The 8,884-nt window shown below is 44.3% G+C and overlaps 1 non-coding gene across 1 annotated transcript; it reads right to left on the reverse strand.

The window, feature by feature from the left end:
• Positions 1 to 7,626: 7,626 nt before the first annotated feature.
• Positions 7,627 to 7,697, reverse strand: Trnag-ccc (transfer RNA glycine (anticodon CCC)). Its single transcript has one exon. It is a non-coding gene; the product is annotated as a tRNA-Gly (tRNA).
• Positions 7,698 to 8,884: the final 1,187 nt, after the last annotated feature.

Genomic DNA, 8,884 nt, shown 5'->3' on the forward strand with positions numbered 1-8,884 from the left:
TGAGGGGCTTTCGATTTAATCCCGTAATTCGATTCACTTCCTCAAGCACCATTGGTAGGATAGATAGTGTATCCGTGATGTCATTAAGCTTGTCAGACTTCTTTCACCTGCTTTTTATTGGCTTTTGTTTCTTCCCCAAAGACGAGGACGATGGGCGCAAGAACGAATCCTTGGGGAACCCCGAACGACACGTGGCAAGCTGGTGAATGTTCTAATTAATGATCTTGACCCAGTGCTCGACAAACAACCTGCATGAAGGAAAGGAAAGTGAGACAGGAAGTTTCTTTGTAAACTAGTTGAGTTGTTTTTTTTCAAATAGTTTTTTAGCCTTAGTCTTATCTAGCCGGACTTAACATAAAATGATGTGGTCGATTCGTTGATCAGCTCAACGTTGAGTGATTCCAACCAGAGCAAATCGCAAGTTAACGCCATCGCTTTTTTGGTCTCGTCTCTTGCGGGTGTAGCAATGAGATGGAGGGGCGGGTGATGAGGAGTGGGATGCCAGCTGCTTTCCAACTTCCAGCGAGAACAAGGTCCACGCACTGTCCACTGTTTACTGTTTAGATCGGTGCTCTGCATTGTCGTTTTCTTTGGCATTGCCGCGAGGATGATGAAGGAGGATGCTGGCTCAGGGATTAACGAGAGAAAAGAGTGCAAATCTTTGGGATTGATCATGGATTTAGGCCAACGACAGCCGTGCTGATCCGACATGACAAAAGATGCCGAGCCGATATTTGTAAACATGAAAGGTGGAAAAAATGGTTGATTTCGCTCTGCATGAATGACCCTGAAGATTGCTTTGTCTTATGTTGCCTTGGAGACGAAAATATGCATGGCGCTCTTATGCTCTTGTGCCCTTTTTTTCTTTATCAAATCGCATTCTTGAATCCACACATTTCCTCGGCTTTTCTCACAATCGACTCGGCATGGGGAATTTTCCCCCAGTATACAATGTCATTTGATCTTGTCTTTATCTGACTATGGCATAGCATCGTGGCATTTAATGTGAAAGTGAGAATTCCCAGCCCCTTTCAAAGGTGCAACGGATCCTCCAAGGGGGTTGGGTATGTCCCGAAATAGGGTTTTCAATAGATCTTTAATTCCCGTTGTGTCCAGCAAACTCAAGCTGAGCCACCCGTCAGATTCGTATGTCTGTCCGTCCGTCCATCTATCCATCTATCCAACCATCTACCGTACCTAGTCAGCATCTCGCTTCCTTGGTCTCAATCATCATCTCACCTCAATAATAGTCGTAGGCTGCGCTGTCAGCGGAGGGAAAGGTGCTTTTGAATCGAGAACTGCTAAACGGAAATCCTTCCGGAGGTACTTGAATGGCTAAATCAGAGAAATGAGGCTCAAAACAAATATGGAAAGTGGTGGTGGCGTGTGAAAACGAATAATGATTCTGCCTTTTATTCGAGTCTTTGGTGGACGAGCCTCTCCAGATCCTGAAGCGGACGCGTTGAAAACCTTAATGGTTTGACGCCTTAGCGGACCAAATCGTTGTTCGCCAAACAACAAATTGAATCCATGGCCTGACTGATGAATGGTTACTTCCGTTCCAAACTCAAAGAGGGCTAAAGCCATACAATCTCCTCATCTTTTTTTTTTGAGGGGGGAGAGGGTACATCTACTGTAGAGCTCAATCCTAGTCAAGCGTGCCCTCTTTGGCCTACAGTTCACCTCGTCTTTTGAATTTCCACTTAGTGAAGCGTTGACAAATTTAATAACTTTTGTATTTGAATTCAAATTATTTTCTTTAACAGCGTTATGATTCGTTACAATGTGGTACTTAGCAAATAACCACAAGGAGGAAACAGTAAAAGAACAAGTGTTGTCTAAAGTTTATTGAAAATGTTTTAGTCAAATGAGTAGCCGTGCCCATGTATTTGTTCCCGAAAACTTAAAAAAGCAACCCTCCTTTAATTGCTCTCGTATCATCGTTTTCATCGGTGTTATCTTTGGCAACATCTGTGATGTGCCATGTTTTTGGAAAGATCCCATGTAATACGTCAATTCACAAGTACTATCACTCCATGCACATGGGAATATCGGTTCGCAATTCGACAAGCCTGACGAAATAGGTTGCGATCTGGGCAATTTTCATGCCAAACCCTCGTTTAACATTGCACATCACCCATGAAAAACATCCCGATGAAAAACGTACGAGTCGGCAGCACAAATTATGATACAAATTTGATCCAGTCCCAAATTAGGACACGGATGCACAGACATTTTTCCACGGAAGGTCAGCAGCTCAAGTCATTGGTGAGAGGATGGGAGGGAGGTCGTCGATCCACGCAGACCAAAGTGGGAGGAGACGGAGGATAAGGCACATTTTTGTAGTTCGTCCATCAATTCTCAGGCCGTACCTTGTACTCGCAGCCCGCGTGGATAATTACGGTGTTGTGTACGAGTAACGGCCACGGTCCCACAAGAACAACAGTAGTTTGAGTGAATTCTCCACTTTTGGTTCGTTCTCACTCACTCACTTCCAGGTGACTGACATGTTGAGAAGGAGGCAGAACACACACTATTTATCATTATAGCATGTTCATTCCCACCCAGTACTGTTCAGCAATTTCAGGTGCTCATAATTGCACATTAAACTGTGAAAGGTGTCCCCTTTCCGTTCCAGAGCAATGGCCCCTAATAGCAACCCTGAAAATAGCCAGTATGTCTGGATCAAACAATCAATGGATTTACAATGTGACCTCAGCTAAGGTACAGTATTAGCGAGAAAAGTCCTCTTTCTCTGGTCTGAAAGGATATAACCAATCGAAATCGAACATAAACCTACACGATTTGGGATCTTATGTGAGTTGGATGGAACGCTATCGCTTTCGATGATCGGATCCAAGCTCATTTACGATACATTTGTGCCCGGTTGTAGCTCCCGATTGGTCTCCAGTCTAAGGGAGACCCACTTCACCGATAATTGACAATCTCATCTGAGATTTTGGTCTGAAGTTTCATGATAAATGTACCAGCAGTCCGATCCAACTCACTCAGTTCGACCTCACTTTCAAGCTATAATGTCACACGATCGTTGTCATAGGCGAGCAGATGACATCGTTGCATGGTTCTGATTTTGGGGCTAGAAATGTGCGTCTTTGAGAGTAATAAATCAGCGTTTAGTGTGACTTATGAATAAATGTACACATTGTAGACCTAAATATTGCCATGCATCATAATTACACACACAAAGACACCATCTGCATTCTAACTAGGATTTTACTAACTGATCATGGCCATCCAAGTCATTCATGTATCGTGTTTGAATGTCTACGAGAAAACCAACCATCCACCCCAACCATTCGTTCCACGGAGTTCGCTTCAGTTTCATGATATTCATTGAGACTTTGCATCAGTTTTTCGTCAGCTTTTTTGTTGGCAATTGCGTTTCGCTCACACTCCATGGCATTCGTTCATGGAGGATGGTTGAAGGCATAACAGCAGCTGAGCCTACCAACGTTGGCGATATTGCGCAGTTCGGAGCTCAAGTCCCTGGCCCTCGTTTACCCACCAATCCGAGTTCCTACCATTGAACAATCCCAGTCCGGCTGATTGAGTGATGCATTGCAAAAACTGAAGATAGCACCCCAAAAGCGCCGCCCAACAAGTTCCAAAGCTCAGCCGAATATTGTATATATTCTGCTCGAGTCGAACAATCGTTCTTGCTTGAATGAATTGATGAGACGGAGAGCCATCATGGCCATTATGCAAAAAGAACGAGGACGAACCAAAAGAAGAAGAGGAAGAAGAAGACCGAGAAGACCCAGGGAATAACGGATTTTGGCTTTCACAAACGTCCGAAGTGTGACATTGAAAAATGACGGTAGCGCTCGCATTTTGCTGCTCTACTTAGAAGGTGAGACCTTCTGTATGGAAGCCTAATTTCCATCTCTCGACATTGGTTATGACGATGGGATGCTCTGGGATGTGTCAGTGGTGTATATACTTTGAAAGTGGGACGTTCTCCATGGAAGCCTAATTTACATGTCTCGACATTGGTTATGACGATGAGGCGTCTCAACGAGGCGAGACTCTGGGATGAGTCGGTGGTATTAAATGGTGATATGCGAATATTCCAAATGAACGAGTCCCTAGAGCTACAAACGCCATCAGGGACATTTTTGCAAAGTCACACGCCCAAGCAAACGGATCTCAGATCCATCCCTGTCATTTTCCCCCCTTCTGCTACTCGCTTTTAAGTCACTTAAACACGTCATTACAATGTTAATAACCTAGCCATCTCACTGCGACTGGTGCTCCTCTAGTTGCAGACCTCTATATAGAGCAAGTTCATGCTTGAGAAGCATGCATTTTCAGTAGCTACGTTCCACGTCACCCGTCATTACGTATGTGGAATCGAACCAGTGACCATGCATTTATTACACTTGTGATAAATGTGTTTTCATATGGGAAACTGATTTCAAGCTCCCTTGTGCCTTGGAACAACGACCGGACTCCCAAGACACGCTCAGTTGCGTTAAAAGCCAGCCAAACCCACTTTAGAGGATTTTAAAGTCATTCATGAGAGACTTTTGGTCAGCTTGACTCATGATGAATTTCCTGTCTTCACTGGAATCAGAGAGCTCTGTCTCGAAAATGTATAGGTCGTCGCGGGTCTCAGTATCGAAGGCGTCGCCATTCTGCCAGTCGGTGAGCCTGTCATTGGGTCCTCGGTCTTTTGAATCAGAGTGGAAGCCGACAATTTTCAGTTGCGAAATGCCACTTGAAAATTGGTGGTTTTGCTCGATTCAGATTGAAAGATCGTTCGTTGGCGAGAGCATTGCCACTGATCATCCTTTCGGGTGGTGGTAAGACTTCTTCTTCATCATCATCATCGCCATTCCACAAATACCGAAGACCCCTCGCATTCTTGAATAATTTTCGACGATTCCCACGCGATCCCCGAGAGCTGATATCAATGCGCCTAAAAAATTAATAGGGCCTGGAAACCACAAAAAGTTCGCTATCTTTCAAACACAAGGCCTCCTTCGATCCTGTTTTTTCGAGGGCGGGATGTCTAAAATCGTAGAATTTGGGGGATGACCGTCAGATTGAGGGTCACCAACTGGAATGCTGGAGATTCTTTAGGATTTGGCTGGACACAAAGGCGCTAGCCAATCATGTATCTGATAAACTCAGAGCACTCTGGCAGTTAAGAAATTGAGCCTTCAGCCCGGTTATGAATGAAGATGAATGTTTTATCAATGCAAACCCTAACGGATCCACGAGGAAAATATTTACTATCACACACAAGAGTTCCGACTTGATCTTGTGCGTTATACATTTTTTCACGCAACAACATGAGACGAAAAATGAATCGGATGGCTCTTGGATGAAAGATTTTAAGCCGAAACCCTTTTGAGGCTTGGGGATTTATGGGCCACAGAATTTTGCACCCCAGCATAAATCCTCTTTTGTGGAGCAATGAGAACCAACCTCCGACAAGCCGAAAGCCTTCGGGAAAAACTAGGAGCCCCCATATCCACACAGCCTTGTGTTTCACTGAACCAACCCAAAAGCTCCGTCATCCACCGATCAAGCATGAACAATTGAAACAGCCGTTATTTGACGGGACCAGGCGAGCTTGCTGCTCTTGATATTCAGTTTTAAAGCCCCCTAATTCCGATGGAGTGCATTGCCATGGAACGAACGGCTGAATGTATCGCTAACTACAACAGGAGAACCAGTAGGATTCCGTGACTCACAGACAGACTCACAAACTGACTCATTCACTCGCCGACTCATGGAGTGAAGAAGGGACTCGGCTTACTCGATGAGGGGTGTCATTGCGTTCGGAGTTGCTCGGAGCCCTAATCCTTGTTTGCCTTGTTTGCTCCAGAAGCAGACTTGGAAAAGCATGGAAGCCACATTCAATACACTCATTCATCCTCTTATGTATGATATTACAGTCCTCAAGGTTTAAACGGTTCACAAAAAAATCCAGTTTGTAGCCACGAAAGACCGAAGAAACTTCACCTCAAAGGAAACCCTACCAAAAGCCCGTTGGAAATCGGGAGCAATAGTCTCGATCCACCTTCTAACCAGGGGGTCTGTTGGGGCATGGCCCTCCACCTCCTTTTTTCTCAATTCTGTTTACTGAACGCCCATATTGAACGGTGTGTGTAAAGGAAAACGCTCGATTCCGGCCCGTAAATTTCTTTGAGAACCCCCCAACATCGTTCAACGTGATAACTTACTCCACCTTGACGTTTGTTGCAAGCTGAAGAAGATTGTACTTCGTCTTTTTTCCACCCTCAAGTGGTCTCTTTTTGGGTCGAATATTAGTCGTCAACACCTGCCTTCCTCAATGTAGCTGAACCTAATTTAGTCAGACGAGTTGGGTATGGATCAAGACTTGATCTCATAAGTGTGATGCGGTGAAAGTTGGAGACATCGTTTGTATCGTCTTGATTGATCTTACGATTGATAAGAAGTTAAAGTTTTCTTTGGCTTTCTTATTAAGAGAGCCAGCCACTTTATGAAGTAGCACATGTGTCTCTTCTTTTTAAACACTCAACCATGCGGAATGAATTTGGGATCGGATGGAGAAAGTAGAATATGGTAGTATTTAGTTGTGAACATTGCACCTCATCATATTTTTGATTTGTTTGGCGCACAATTCGACTCCGCCTTCTTGACAAATATTCTAATTTATTGCAGTTCCTCCCCTCAATCTCTTATTTATTATGACGGACTGCACCCCCAATTACCATCTACTTGGATTAAGTATATGGTTCCTTGTAGGTTGTGGTTCATAATATACAGTAAAGCAAATCAGAGCATGTCATAAAAGTGAAAACCAAATACAAATTTAGAGGGGTGTTTTCAAACGTCTCGGAAACTGGTAGCTCAACGATGAATACGTTGCATTGTGAGGCTTTTCGAGTGACTTCAGCTCTCGCCGCGGTCTTGACACATTTCAATGAATGAATTCGGTTCCTTTCCTACTTGGACAACAACACGTGTTTACTACTAAACTGCTTCTTCTCCTTTCCAAGTGATTGTCGGGTACCTTCTGGCGTTTGTTCGTTCGTCCATTCGTTCGTTCGTTTCTAAATTGGTACTTTCCATCTCTCATGTCATTTCAGTTCCAGATTTAGGTCATCTTCGTTGTCGCTTATGAAATGGTTGAAGAGCGAACTTCCCTTGTTTACTCGAATCTTGAAGGCTTCATGAGAGTCATTTGATTGACCACTGGGATTTAAAATTCGGGATGTGGAGGAGCTGGTTTTTCGAAGGGGATCATTACGAACTTTGGCCTGGTGGTGGGTCGGGGGAGATTTGCTCCTGTGCAATGGCTTTCATTGCGACCACAGGCTCGCGATCCTTGTCATATTGGCCATAATTAATGATATCTTCCATTGTCTAGGAGTTAGGAGATCATCCACAGCTTAAATGGTCTCTGACAGTCGGTGATTAAACCACGAAGCCACAGGCCAATGCTCTCCAATGATTAGTGGATACCGAAAAACCATTACTGCGTACAATATCTGGTCCAACTACTTAGCTGGCTAGCCGAGTCAACTCGAATTATGTAGAGTTACTTACTTCTTGAATTAAGTAAATTCCACGCCTTCTTCTTGCTCAAAACCAAGAGCAACAAAACGAGCTTGCAGCTGCCGGGGATCGAACCCGAGACACCTCCTTGGGAGGGAGGTATGTTACCATTACACCACAGCTGCTTATATACCATAACTACTATTTCTAACTTATTTAAACACAAATCTCACTTTGTAGCACCCAAACTACATGAGTGATTCCAACGCAGAACTCAAATGTAGTCGTTTGATACTTGGCTCTTGGTGAAGAACCCCGGGGAATGCACAGTAAGCGAGTGAGTGAGTGGGTAGGCAGATGGAAAAGTACACAATTTTTCAACGTGATCATCATCCAAAGATTCTGCGCAGTAGCTCACTTAATACATAGACATCATGCAAATGAATGCAAACGATTAATTGAACCTTTTATGGATGAGCAGTGGTTCGGGCTGCTAACAGCTCCTCGACGAGTCAGTCAGTCAGTCTGTCAGTCAGTAGACTGGAATCATGTACGTAGATATTGAACATAGCAGTATGTACACTACACACGGTAGCAGAGACCACGTCCGCAGAGAGCTTCATTCAAAATTTGAGAGAGAGATGACAGCTAAGGGGAGGAATACTTAAGTTTTCTCCAAGCGGCTTCGGGTTTCAATGCGATTTGACTTGGTTCCGTAATGTGTACGTATTATATGCTACGCCGAGATTCTCTATCAAGCCCAATGGAAACGTGCTCGGATGGGTTGAAACGAGCCTTTCTTCTGCTAGCCAGAACGAATTTCGAAAGCCAAGTCCACGTATTATTCCGGATGAAATGGTGTCATCGTACATAACGTTGAGTCCTGCTGTCATCTGTTTAACTCTCAGCATGTCCGGAGTCTGGAGAGGCTCCTGATGGCCACCTTTCAATCCGTCCGTTGAGCTCTCTGATCAACTTTTCATTTTAGCACAACCAGCGACAAAAACCTCGCCATATCTCATTATTACTTCACTCGATCCAGTCAGGATGATTGTAGTTCACTACACAGTTGCTATTTGCCCCCTCACCAGCACTGCCGTTTTTAACCTCATCCCTCCCATGTACACGTCATTTGAACGATCGGGAAAGCTTGGAGAACTTCGGATTTCTGGCAGTGATCAGAGAGGAAGTAGTTCATCGTGCCATATCCACGAGCAGTGACCATTGATAACTATCATTTGTCTTTATTTACGGCGTTGGACACCACTCAGGTCTGTCTCTGTGGACGGAGGTTTTGTGCCCTCTGTCTACACTATAGAGGGTATATGACTATGGAGAGACTCGCGTTCATTGAGTCGAACCGGGTTGGTTA

The sequence above is a fragment of the Tigriopus californicus genome, chromosome 3, assembly GCF_007210705.1.
Source record: "Tigriopus californicus strain San Diego chromosome 3, Tcal_SD_v2.1, whole genome shotgun sequence".
NCBI classification, from domain to species: domain Eukaryota; kingdom Metazoa; phylum Arthropoda; class Copepoda; order Harpacticoida; family Harpacticidae; genus Tigriopus; species Tigriopus californicus.